A 13,928-nucleotide genomic window follows, 5' to 3' on the forward strand; every position below is an offset into this window, starting at 1 on the left:
TGTTCTGTGACTAGTAATGGAACTCAGAAGTGATTTTTTTCATGATGTTGTCATTCTTGTCCTTCTCAGTGACAGATCCTGTGCAGCTATTGACATAAGCACAGTGAGTTGTTGCAGTTCATTCCGCGGTTAATACATTTTGGAACCACAGTGCTGGAGAATGTGGATTTGGAATCATGCAGCAGAAGCACTGATCAAGCTGATTGCTGTACCTTGGATGGTATCACATGTCTTGAGTAGCTACATTCTTCCAGGTATGGGGTGAGTATTACATCACATTTCTGAATTGTACTTTATAGATGATGAAGCATCAGGTGGTGAGCTACTCATCACAGAATACTTGGCCTGCATGCTGATCTTACAGCCATGTTGAAGACCAATGGAGTGAATATCAGTTGCATTCTATAAAGCAGGCTTGTCCAACATTTTTTGCGTGAAGGGCCGCATTTCCATTTTTTTCTTACTCAAGGGGCTAACGAGCAGATTTCGGAAAGAAAAAGTTGAGTATGAAGAAAAGAAACAACTTGCTGAGCAAAACTAAAGTCATGTCAAAGCAATAAATTGATATTTTTGAAAAGGAGTAATTAATAAAAATGACCATTAGAGTGTGAGAGTCACTAGTGAGCCTATCAGCAGCAAAAAGTGGAAAAGGAACGGCCTGTGATTGAAGGAGCAGCCACTTGCAAAATCTTGAATCTCACTTACTTGTCTTACTGGCATTTTGAAAAGTGGCTCTGGGGGCCACATAAAGGGGCTTCACAGGCCACAATGCGGCCCCCGGGCCGTCGGTTAGACAAACCTGCTATAGAGGGTAAGCAATCTGCTCAGCCAGGTAACTGCCCAAATGGTGAAGACAAGGAATTACTCCATGATTTCCCACAATTAGAAGGTATAATGAGACCTTTGCACATTCTGTTTGCAGCCATCAAAATCTGCACAAGTATTTGTACTGACAAAATTAAAACACCTAGCAAGTCAGGCTGATTTATTTATGTGCCCTTGTGATAAATATTGGAGTTCTATCTGATCATGCTGTTACAACCAGATTAGGAGAGGTCGTAGGGCTCCCCTCTTTTTCTCTCTCCTTGTTCGACTGCAGCAGGTTTTATTTTAAGAGAAAGATATCTTTACAAATTTAGTGTTTGCTTAACTGTTTACACACTGTGGTCATAAAAGAACCAATCGGACAGGTTTTCTTGAGTTTAGCAAAGAAGCAGGTTAGTTTTATTATATTTAAACTGATCTAGGTAAAATAATAAACAATGTTCGACTTACACACAGACACATTCAAAGTTCACACACAAAAATATAGATTACCATGTAGGGGGGGATAGATTTGGCCAAATCATAGTCCGTAAGAAATAGAAGAAGTTCACATTTCATAGCTGTAATTGCTGGCTGCAGGCTGAATCCAGTTGTCTTGCTTCCAGTGCTGAGGCAGTTTAAAGGTGTAGCTGATCTTTCTTTCTTCCTGGAGATGCTGCTGTGGGGTTGAATTCTTTCTTCAAGAAATCTCAGTCTACTGCAAAATGGAGACAAAGTCAAATTAGTAGACAGGGTCCAAGTTTGTCAGAGAGAGAGGAGGAGGAGCTCAACTGATAGTCCAGTTCAGCTGAGAAATCCATGTGCCGAAACTACACAAGACTTGGGCTGGTCATGTGATCTCTCTCCAATTGCCAGTAATTCAAGCATAATTACATATTCCAATTATAAATCGATTAGCTTGTCTGGAGAACTATTTTGAAAACATAGGTCTTTTGCCCAAGCAGTTAAACTTTGAATGGTTTGTCTTCAGCTGTTGAATGCTGTAAGTGATTTCAATAGACATCTTGGTAATAGGACAGGAAGGGAGGTCTTTAACAGTTCCTGAGTGGTGTGCTAGGGGGCAGGGTGGGTGTTATTCTCCTTGGTAAGTTTTGCAGACTCTCCAACTCCACTGCTTTGGATTGGAATGTGGAATATACATAGTAATATAAACTAGTATTGACCATTTTGATGTAGTTTTTTAAAAATTCATTCACGGGATGTGGGTTTTGCTGGCTAGGCCAGCATTTAATGCCAATCTCTAGTTGCCCTTGAATAGGTGGTGGTGACCTGCCTTCTTGAACCGCTGCAGTCCATGTGGTGTAGGTACATCCACAGTGCTGTTAGGAAGGGAGTTCCAGGATTTTGACCCAGCAACAGTGAAGGGACAGTGATATTTTTCCAAGTCTGGATGGTAAAAGAGCGCGAGGAGAGCAGCGAAGACAGATGATAAAAGAGCGCGTGGAGAGCGGCAGAGACACAGGATAAAAGAGTGCAAGGAGAGCGGCGGAGACACAGGATAGAAGTGAAAAAGTGACGTCACAGGAAAGCTGTGACCTGATTGGTTAGTAGGAAATCTGCACCAAATTTGAAAAAACACTGCAAAGCGAATTAATAAATTAATTAACTAAGTAGAGATGGCTGGGCAGGTGATGTGCTGTAGCTGTATGATGTGGGAGCTGGCAGATCCCATTGCGAGCCGCAGTGACCACATCTGCAGCAAGTGTTGGTTGCTGGAGGAACTCTGGCTCAGAATTGATGAGCTGGAGTCCGAGCTCCGGACGCTGCGGCACATCTGGGAGGGGGAGATTTACCTGGACGCTTTGTCTCAGGAGGCAGTCGTACCCGGTAGATTAAGTACCTCAAATTCAGTCAGTGGTCAGGGTCAGCAGGGTGTGACTGCAAGTGAGGCAGGTAGAGGGATCATGTGTTCAGGAACAGAGGAGCCTCAGCTCTTGACCTTGTCCAACAGGTACGAGGTACTTGCTCCCTGTGTGGATGGGGAACAGGGCTGTAGGGAGGATGAGCCAGCTGACCACGGCACCATGGCACAGGAGGCCATTCAAGAGGGGGGGAGCAAAAAGACAAGTGGTAGTTGTAGGGGGTTCTATAATTAGGGGAATTGATAGCATCCTTTGTAAGCAGGATTGAGAGTCCCGCATAATATGTTGCCTGCCCGGTGCCAGGGTGAGGGACATCTCTGACAGGCTTGAAAGGATTTTGGAGAGGGAGGGGGAGGATCCAGTGGTTGTGATCCACATCGGGACAAATAACATAGGTAAGACCAGGAAAGAGGACTTGTTTGGGGATTATCAGGAACTAGGAACTAAATTAAAGAACAGGTCCTCAAGGGTTATAATCTCTGGATTACTACCTGAGCCACGTGCAAATTGGCATAGGGACGTGAGAATAAGGAAAGTAAACATGTGGCTAAAGAAGTGGTGCGGGAAAGAGGGGTTCCATTTCATGGGGCACTGGCATCAGTATTGGAACAGGAGGGATCTGTACTGTTGGGACGGTCTCCAGCTGAACCGATCTGGGACCAATGTTCTAGCGAAAATGGTAAATAGGGTGGTCAACAGGACTTTAAACTAGAAAGTGGGGGGAAAGGGAAGGGTAAAACTCCAAGAAGTATGACTAATGGGAAACAAAGCAGCAGGTTAGCATGTGGGGGGGTGGATTCAACTTCATGGAAAATTATGAAAAAACTGAAAAGGAAGGAGAGCCCAGGAGAGGCTATTAAAGTCTCCAGAACACAAAATAGGACAGAGTGTTTGGAAAGGGCTAGGAATCTATCCTCAAGCACATCAGATAAAGGACAATGAGAAGGGGGATGGGAAATACAGGACTGAAGGTGTTGTATCTGAATGCACGCAGTATACGAAATAAGGTAAATGAGCTTGTGGCGCAGATTGAAATTGGCAGGTATGATGTGGTGGGCATCGCAGAGACATGGCTGCAAGGGGATCAGGACTGGGAGCTAAATATCCAAGGATATACATCTGATCGAAAAGATAGGCAGGTTGGCAGAGGGGGTGGGGTTGCTTTGTTAGTAAGAAATGAAATTAAATCGATAGCAAGAATGATGTAGAATCTGTGTGGGTAGAGTTGAGGAACCGCAAAGGTAAAAAAAAACATAATGGGAGTTATGTACAGGTCTCCGAATAGTAGTCAGGATGTGGGGCACAAGATACACCAGGAGATAGAAAAGGCGTGTATACAAAAAGGCAAGGTTACAGTGATCATGGGAGATTTCAATATGCAGGTAGACTGGGAAAATCAGGTTGGTAGTGGATCCCAAGAAAAGGAATTTGTGGAATGTCTACGGGATGGCTTTTTGGAGCAGCTTGTGGTGGAGCCCACTAGGGAACAGGCAATTCTAGATTTAGTGATGTGTAATGAGGCAGATTTGATAAGGGAGCTTAAGGTGAAGGAACCCTTAAGGAGGAAGTGACCATAATATGATAGAATTTAACCTGAAATTTGAGAGGAAAAAGCTGGAATCAGATGTAACGGTATTACAGTTGAATATAGGTAACTACAGAGGCATGAGGGAGGAGGTGGCCAGAATTGACTGGGAGATGAGCCTAGCAGGAAAGACAGTGGAACAGCAATGGCAGGAGTTTCTGGGAGTAATTTGGGAGACACAGCAAAAATTCATCCCTAGGAAGAAGAAGCATACTAAAGGGAGGACGAGGCAACCATGGCTGACAAGGGAAGTCAGGGACAGCATAAACGCTAAAGAGAAAGCATACAATGCGGCGAAGAGCAGTGGGAAGCCAGGGGATTGGGAAGCCTACAAAGACCAACAGAGGACAACTAAAAAAGAAATAAGGAGGGAGAAGATTAAATATGAGGGTAAACTAGCTAGTAATATAAAAGAAGATTGCAAGAGTTTTTTTAGATATATAAAGGGTAAGAGAGAGGCAAAAGTGGACATTGGGCAGCTGGAAAATGACGCTGGAGAAGTAATAATGGGGAACAAAGAAATAGTGGAGGAACTGAATAGGTACTTTGGGTCAGTCTTCACGGAGGAAGACACGAGTAACATCCCCAAAATTTAAGAGAGTCGGGCGGCAGAGGTGAGTATGGTGGCCATTACCAAGGAGAAGTTGCTAGGAAAACTGAAAGGTCTGAAGGTGGATAAATCACCTGGACCAGATGGATTACACCCCAGAGTTCTGAAGGAGATAGCTGAAGAGATAGTGGAGGCATTAGTGGTGATCTTTCAGGAATCACTGAAGTCAGGGAGGGTCCCAGAGGACTGGAAAATCACTAATGTAACCCCCCCTGTTTAAGAAGGGATTGAGGCAAAAGACGGGAAATTACAGGCCGATTAGCCTGACCTCGGACGTTGGTAAGAGTTTAGAGTCCATTATTAAGGATGAGAATTCAGATTACTTGGAAGTGCATGGTAAAATAGGGCAAAGTCAGCATGGTTTCATCAAGGGGAGGTCATGCCTGACAAATCTGTTAGAATCCTTTGAGGAGGTTACGAGCAGATTAGACAAAGGAAAGCCAATGGATGTTATCTACTTGGACTTCCAGAAGGCCTGTGACAAGGTGCCACACAGGAGGCTGCTCAGTCAGATAAGAGCCCATGGTGTTAGAGGCAAGGTACTAGCATGGATAGAAGATTGGCTGTCTGGCAGGAGGCAGAGAGTGGGGATAAGGGGGTCATTCCAGGATGGCGGCCGGTGACTAGTGGAGTTCGGCAAGGGTCAGTGTTGGGACCAAAACTTTTCATTTTATACATTAATGATCCAGATGAAGGAACTGAGGGCATTCTGGCTAAGTTTGCAGATGATACAAAGATAGGTGGAGGGACAGGTAGTATTGAGGAGGCGGGGAGGCTGCAGAAGGATTTAGACAGGTTAGTAGAATGGGCAAAGAAGTGGCAGATGGACTACAAGGTGGGGAAGTGTGAGGTCATGCACTTTGGTAGGAAGAATAGAGGCATAGACAAAAGATAAAAGCAAAAAATTGCGGATGCTGGAAATCCAAAACAAAAATAAAAATATCTGGAAAAACTCAGCAAGTCTGGCAGCATCTGTGGAGAGGAATACAGTTAACGTTTCGAGTCCGTATGACTCTTCAACAGAACTAAGTAAAAATAGAAATGAGGTAAAATATAAGCTGGTTTAAGCGGGGGGAGGGTAGAGCTGGATAGATGGCCAGTGATAGGTGGAGATAGCCAAAAGATGTCATTGACAAAAGGACAGAGGTGTTGAAGGTGGTGTGCTAATTAAGGGAAGAAAGCAGGACAAGGAAGGTATGGATAGCCCTAGTGGGGGTGGGGTGGGGTGAAGGGAAGGGTTCGAAATAGGCTAAAAGGTAGAGATAAAACAATGGATGGAAATACATTTAAAAATAATGGAAATAGGTGGGAAAAGAAAAAGGGGGATCGGAAAGGGGGTGGGGTTGGAGGAGAGAGCTCATGATCTAAAATTGTTGAACTCAATATTCAGTCTGGAAGGCTGTAAAGTGCCTAGTCAGAAGATGAGGTGCTGTTCCTCCAGTTTGCGTTGAGCTTCACTGGAACAATGCAGCAGGCCAAGGACAGCCATGTGGGCTTGAGAGCAGGGTGGAGTGTTGAAATGGCAAGCGACAGGGAGGTCTGGGTCATGCATGTGGACAGACCGAAGGTGTTCTGCAAAGCGGTCACCCAGTCTGTGTTTGGTCTCTCCAATGTAGAGGAAACCGCATTGGGAGCAGCGAATGCAGTAGACTAAATTGAGGGAAGTGCAAGTGAAATGCTGCTTCACTTGAAAGGCGTGTTTGATCCCTTGGATGGTGAGGAGAGGGGAAGTAAAGGGGCAGGTTGCATGGGTTGAGGTGTAGGGGGTGATGGAGGAGTGGACCAGGGTGTCCTGGAGGGAACGATCCCTGAGGAATGCCCCGAAGGGAAGATGTGTTTGGTGGTGGCATCATGCTGGAGTTGGCGGAAATGGCGGAGGATGATCCTTTGAATGCGGAGGCTGGTGGGGTGATAAGTGAGGACAAGGGGGAGCCTATCATGGTTCTGGGAGGGAGAGGAAGGTGTGAGGGCGGATGCGCGGGAGATGGGCCGGACACGGTTGAGGGCCCCGTCAACCACTGTGGGTGGAAAACCTTGGTTAAGGAAGAAGGAAGACATGTCAGAGGAACTGTTTTTGAAAGTGGCATCATCAGGACAGATGCAACGGAGGCGAAGGAACTGAGAGAATGGGATGGAGTCCTTTCAGGAAGCGGGGTGTGAGGAGCTGTAGTCGAGGTAGCTGTGGGAGTCGGTAGGCTTGTAATGAATATTGGTGGACAGTCTATCACCAGAAATTGAGACAGAGAGGTCAAGGAAGGGAAGGGAAGGGAAGTGTCAGAAATGGACCATGTGAAAATGATGAAGGGGTGGAAATTGGAAGCAAAATTAATAAATTTTTCCAGGTCCAGACAAGAGCATGAAGCAGCACCGAAGCAAACATCGATGTACCAGAGAAAGAATTGTGGGAGGGAGCTGGAGTAGGACTTGAACAAGGAATGTTCCACATACCCCATGAAAAGACAGGCATAACTGGGGCCCATGTGGGTACCCATAGCCACACCTTTTATTTGGAGGAAGTGAAAGGATTTTAAGGAGAAATTGTTCAGTGTGAAAATGAGTTCAGCCAGACGGAGGAGAGTAGTGGTGGATGGGGATTGTTCGGGCCTCTGTTCAAGGAAGAAGTGGAGAGCCATCAGACCATCCCAGTGGGGGGTGGAGGTGTAGAGGGATTGGACGTCCATGGTGAAGAGGAGGCGGTTGGGGCCAGGGAACTGGAAATTGTTGATATGATGTAGGGTATCAGAGGAATCATGGATGTAGGTGGGAAGAGACTGGACAAGGGGAGAGAGAATGGAGTCAAGATAGCAAGAAATGAGTTCCACTCTTAAGGTTAACTTGCAAGTTGAGTCGGTAGTTAGGAAGGCAAATGCAATGTTGGCATTTATTTCGAGAGGACTAGAATATAAAAGCAGGGATGTGCTGCTGAGGCTTTATAAGGCTCTGGTCAGACCACATTTAGAATATTGTGAGCAATTTTGGGCCCCGTATCTCAGGAAGGATGTGCTGGCCCTGGAGAGGGTCCAGAGGAGGTTCACGAGAATGATCCCAGGAATGAAAGGCTTAACACGTGAGGAACGTTTTAGGACTCTGGGTCCATACTCGATGGAGTTTAGAAGGATGAGGGGGGATCTGATTGAAACTTACAGAATACCGAAAGGCCTGGATAGAGTGGACGTGGGAAAGATGTTTCCATTAGTAGGAGACACTAGGACCTGAGGGCACAGCCTCAGAGTAAAGGGAAGACCTTTTAGAACAGAGATGAGGAGAAACTTCTTTAGCCAGAGAGTGGTGAATCTATGGAATTCATTGCCACAGAAGGCTGTGTAGGTCAGGTCATTGAGTGTATTTAAGACCGAGATAGATAGGTTCTTGATTGGTAAGGGGATCAAAGGTTACGGGGAGAAGGCAGGAGAATGGGGTTGAGAAACTTATCAGCCATGATTGAATGGCGGAGCAGACTTGATGGGCCGAATGGCCTAATTTCTACTCCTATGTCTTATGGGTCTTATGGTGATTTGGAGGGGGAATTCCAGGTGGTGGTGTTCCCATATGTCTGCTGCCCTTGTTCTTCTATATGGTAGTGGTTGTGGGTTTGGAAGGTGCTGCCTAAGGAGCCTTGGTGAATTCCTGCAGTGCATTTTGTAGATGGTGGACACTGCTGCCATTGTGCGTCGGTAGCGGAGGGAGTGAGTGTTTGTGGATTGGGTGCCAATCAAGCGGGCTGCTTTGCCCTGAATGGTGTCAAGCTTCTTGAGTGTTGTGGGAGCTGCACTCATCCAGGCAAGTGGAGAGTGTTCCAACAAACCCCTGACTTCTACCTTGTAGATGGTGGACTGGCTTTGGGGAATCAGGAGGTGAGTTACTCATCGCACTATTCCTATCCTCTGAAAGGCTCTTGTAGCCACAGTATTTATATGACTAGTCCAGAGAGTCACAGAGCCATAAGCCCCCTTTTTTTCTCTTTATCCAATCCTGTATATCCCTCGGCATTCAGGGTTCCCTGGATTTGTTGGTCCCACCCTTTGTCTTTACTGGAATATGTTGGCCCTGTACTCTCTCTATTTCCTTCTTGAATGAGTCCCGCTGCTCTGACACAGATTTACCTAAAAGTAGCTGCTCCCAGTCCACTCTGGCCTAATCATATCTGATCTTATTAAAATCGGCCTTCCCCCAATTTAGAACTCAGATTTCTGGCCCATCCTTGTCCTTTTCCATAACAACCTTGAATGTAACGGAGTTATGATCACTGTCTGCAAAGTGCTCCCCCACGGATACCTCTACCACTTGCCCGGCTTCATTCTCTAAAATTAAGTCCAGGACCGCCCCCCTCTCTTGTAGGACTTTCTATGTACTGGCTTAAAAAGCTCTCCTGGATGCATTTTAAGAATTCTGCTCCCTCTAAACCTTTCACACTATGACTAACCCAGTTAATGTTGGGGAAGCTGAAATCCCCCACTATTACTACTCTTATTATTTTTACACTTCTCTGAAATTTGCCTACATATCTGCTCTTCTTTTTCTCTCTGACTGTTTGGGGGGCCGATAGTACACTCCCAGCGATGTGATAGCTCCATTTTTGTTTTTCAGTTCTCCCCATATGGCTTCATTTGAGGAGCCTTCTAAGATGTCATCCCTCCTTACTGCTGTAATTGATTCCTTGATCAATATTGCAATACCCACTCCTCTTTTACCTCCTTCCCTGTCTCGCCTGAAGACCCTGTATCCTGGAATATTGGGCTGCCAATCCTGCCCCTCTCTCAACCATGTCTCTGTGACAGCAATGACATCATACTTCCATGTGTTAATTTGTGCCCTCAACTCATCGGCCTTATTTGTCAGACTCCTTGCATTAAAATAAATAACATCCAACCTTACCAAATTCCCTTGTGCCTTAACTGGCCTATAATTTCTATGCCTTCCAGACTCACTTGTTCTCTCTTCTAATTTTGGTTGTGCATCTCCCCCTGCTGAACCTGCTCTCAGGATCCCATCCCCCTGCCAAGTTAGTTTAAACCCTCCCCAACAGCAATAGCAAACCTTCCCACAATGATGTTAGTCCCATTCTGGTTCAGCTGCAACCTGTCCGCCTTATACAGGTCCCCCCGCCCCTGAAATGGCCCCAATGTCCTAGAAATCTAAAGCCCTCCATCCTGCACCATCTCTCCAGCCACGCATTCATCTGGACTAACCTCTTATTTCTATACTCACTAGCGTGTGGCACTAAAAGTAATCCAGAGATTACTACCTTTGAGGTCCTGTTTTTTAATCTCCCTAAATTCTGCTTGCAGGACCTCATCCCTCTTTCTACCTATGTCGTTGGTACCAATGTGTACCACGATCTCTGTCTGTTTGCCCACCCCCTTTAGAATGCCCTGCAGCCATTCAGTGACATCCTTGACCCTGGAGCCATGTCTACAGCCACAGAAACACCTGTCTGTTCCGCTTACTATCAAGTCTCCTATCACTATTGCTCTTCCCCTTTTTATCCTCCCCCCCATGCAGCTGAGCCACTCACAGTGCCATGAGCGTGGCTGCACTCCCCAGAGGAACTGTCACTCTCACTGTTTTCCAACACAGAAAAACGATTCTTGAGCGAGATGCACCCTGGGGATTTCCTGACTACCTGCCTGACACCTTTCTTCTGACTGATGGTCGCCCATTCCCTCTCTATCTGCACTTCTGTAAGCTGTGGGGTGACCATGTCTAAAAACGTGCTATCCATGAAACTCTCAGCTTTGCGAATGTACCTCAGTGCCTCCAGCTGCTGCTCAAGCTCCGAAACTTGGAGCTCAAGTAGCTGCAGCTGGTGGCACTTCCTGCATACGTGGCCGGTCAGAGCGCAAGGAGTGCCTGGGACTTCCCACATGTTGCAGGCGGTATATAACACGGGACTGAGCTGCCCTGAAAAGAAAACCCTTACTTTAAGTTAAATACAGTAAAAAAAGTTAAATTATTTATGTTCTTTAAATAAAAACTAGAACTCTTACCTTTCCTTCACTGAATCTATTTTAAACTGGAGAAAAACTGGAGAAAAAAACTGGAGAAAAACACTTACCCACTACTCACCATTCAGCTCTCACCTTTGTGCTGACGTCACTTTTTGAAGTGACTGCTTCACCGTGATGCTGACTGTAGTACACTCTTCCCAGACTGCTTCACCACAATGCTGACTGCAGGACACTCTTCCCAGCTTCACGTCCAGTTCAGTTTCTGGTCAATGGTAGGCCTCACGATGTTAATAGTGGATTCAGTGATGGTAATCCCATTGAACGTCAAGGGCGATGGTTAGATTCTCTCTTGTTGGAGATGGTCATTGCCTGGCACTTGTGTGGCGTGAATGTTACTTGCCAGTTGTCAGCCCAAGACCGGATATTGTCCAGGTCTTGCTGCATTTGGACATGGACTGCTTCAGGAGTCGCAAATGGTGCTGAATATTGTACAATCTTCAGTGAACATCCCCACTTCTGACCTAATGATGGAAAGAAGGTCATTGATGAAGCAGCTGAAGATGGTTGGGCTGAGGACACTGATCTGAGGAACTGCTGCAGTGATGTCCCAGAGCTGAGATGACTGACCTTCAACAACCACAACCATCTTTCTTTGCACTAAGCATGACTCTAACCAGTAGAGAGTTTTCCCCCGATTCCCATTGACTCCAGTTTTGCTAGGGCTCCTTGATGCCACACTTGGTCAAATGCTGCCTTGATGTCAAGGGCAGTCATTCTCATCTCACCTCGGGAGTTTAGCTTTTTTGTCCATGTTTGAACAAGGCTGTAATGAGGTCAGGAGCTGAGTGGCCCTGGTTAAAATCACTTTGGCCTGTTTCAAAAAATCTGTCTTTTTACAAGTCCAATTCCTGTTTCCAGCCGATGAATTAAAAATCAATATTTCATATCTTTATAGCAGTACCCTTATATGAGATTGTGACAAATTTTAAATTGCTTTGTTCCCTTTTTAATGAAAAAGCAGTCTTTAGGCATGAAGTTCAAAGTGGTTCGTTTGAATGATTCAAAAGCAAAATACTATGACGCTAGAAATATGAGATAAAAACAGAAAATGTGCATAACTCTGCAGGTCAGGCAACATCTTAGGAAAGACGATATGAGTTAAGGCTTGTTAAATTGCTGACAGCCAGCTGGTGAAGTAGCAGACCAGAAACCAATCTTTACTCAGCTTTAGATTTAGTCAACAAGTCCCCCACCTCTCCCCCTCCCTACACTGCCCCCATCGTGTCAGTAAGTGTCTCTTTATATGTGCTCAAGCAATCATCCAATCAATACCCTCCACCTGTATACACTTAATCCTAATTTATACAGCTAGTAAGCTTCAGACCAATGACCTTTCATCAGAATCTATCACACAAGATCATACACCTCAAATGTTGACCAGGATTTTCCAGTCCTACCCACTGAGGGACCAGAAATTCCTGCCTGAAGTCAACGGACCTTTTGCTGATCTGTCAAATTTTCCATCCTGCCTGCAACAATTCCCACCGCAGATGGGACAGGAAAATCCTGGTCATTAACTCTGTTTCTCTCTCTCTCTGCAGATGCTGCCTGACCAGTTGAGTACTTCCAGCATCATCTTTTTATTTCATTTCAATGATTGATGAGATGTTATTGACAATGTTTTAATTGTCACAGGCACAAATTTATTTATTTATTGTTGATTGGACTAAAATTTTTGTCTTGCGCCCTTGCAACTATTTGAATATCCATATCTTATGCAAGTAATTTGGTTCATTATGTTATATGGTGTATGAAATTATGATTTTTCCATATTTCAATTTCAAATTGATTGAATAATTCAAACCCTTTAGAGGCCTTGTTGCTTCTGGTGATAGGTCAGATAAATTACAAACCTATTAGTCTTACTTCAATACCTTATAAAAGAAACTTGAGGATTATTTGCACAATAACATTATTTAGAAGGGGTAAATCCTGTTTGCCAGCAGCATTGACTTTTATGAGGAAGTGACATAAAAGTGATGTAACAAAGTCTTCTAAAAAGCTTTTGTCTGAAAAGCTACTAGCTAATCTTGGAAACATTTAAGAAATTGGCTGAGGTTTGGGAAACATTGGTTAATTGTTAGAGAGTAGCCAAATCAAGGTGAAAAGAGGAGTGCTGAATAGGGAGCCACAGACAGGGACAATTTCTATTTATAATTCCATATCAAAGAACAAAACTTTAATATAGGTGGGGATGTAAAATGGGCACTTACAGATCAGCCACCCATTAAACACTCATCCGATTTTACTTTACATTGACTTCAATAGAAAGTAAAAATAGTGTGTGCTATATCATGGGCAACTAATCCACCACTGCCCATTTTCCACCTTCACCAAGATGAATATACAATAACATTGAAATGCAAACTAGTCAAGTAGAAGAGAAGGCAGTTTAGGTAATGCAATAATAAGATGGCCAAAGTTGGAGAATTAAGACAGGCCTGATTTGCAATGGAACACATGGGCCAGAATTTTGAGGTTGTCGTGCGGGCATGGTGGGTGGGCCAGGGAATGGCCAGGAAATGGTCAGATGCCTGTACTCAGGCCCTGACCATGATTCCATGCTGGCGGGCCAATTAAGGCCCACCCAGCGTGAAATGCGGCTCCGCACTGGCCAGGAAGGGCCGAGCAGGGACAGGGGCCTGTTGGCCACCGCGTCCAATGGCAACCAGGCAGCTGGTTTAAAAACGGCACAGGCTGCCCCTGGACGGCTACCACGGAAGTATGTCTCCTCTGCGTTGTCACGGCAAGTGGGAGGGCTGGTCAGGTGGGCACTTGGCCCCCCACTTTTCTGATGAGTGCCTCCCATTCTCCTGGAGGAGGTGGCCACCAGGAGGGACACCCTTGTCCCCAAGGATGGGAGGAGGAAACTACCATACCTCACAAAGATGGCATACGAGGAGATGGCAGCAATGGTGAGCAGCCATGATGTGGCCCCCGCCCCCACTCGGCCCTTCCCGGCCAGTGCAGAGCCGCATTTCACGCTGGGTGGGCCTTAATTGGCCTGCCAGTGTGGAATCACCGTCAGGGGTCCGATC

The 13,928-nt window shown here is 45.5% G+C and overlaps 1 long non-coding RNA gene across 1 annotated transcript in view; it reads right to left on the reverse strand.

The window, feature by feature from the left end:
* Positions 1-1,214: 1,214 nt before the first annotated feature.
* The window catches only part of LOC144685264 (uncharacterized), a 33,130-nt gene continuing 20,416 nt past the window's right edge, over positions 1,215-13,928 (reverse strand). The window contains exon 3 of the long non-coding RNA XR_013577687.1: positions 1,215-1,522. This is a non-coding gene — a long non-coding RNA (uncharacterized LOC144685264). The remainder of the gene's footprint in view (positions 1,523-13,928) is intronic.

This window comes from Cetorhinus maximus, chromosome 10, assembly GCF_964194155.1.
Source record: "Cetorhinus maximus chromosome 10, sCetMax3.hap1.1, whole genome shotgun sequence".
Taxonomy (NCBI): Eukaryota; Metazoa; Chordata; class Chondrichthyes; order Lamniformes; family Cetorhinidae; genus Cetorhinus; species Cetorhinus maximus.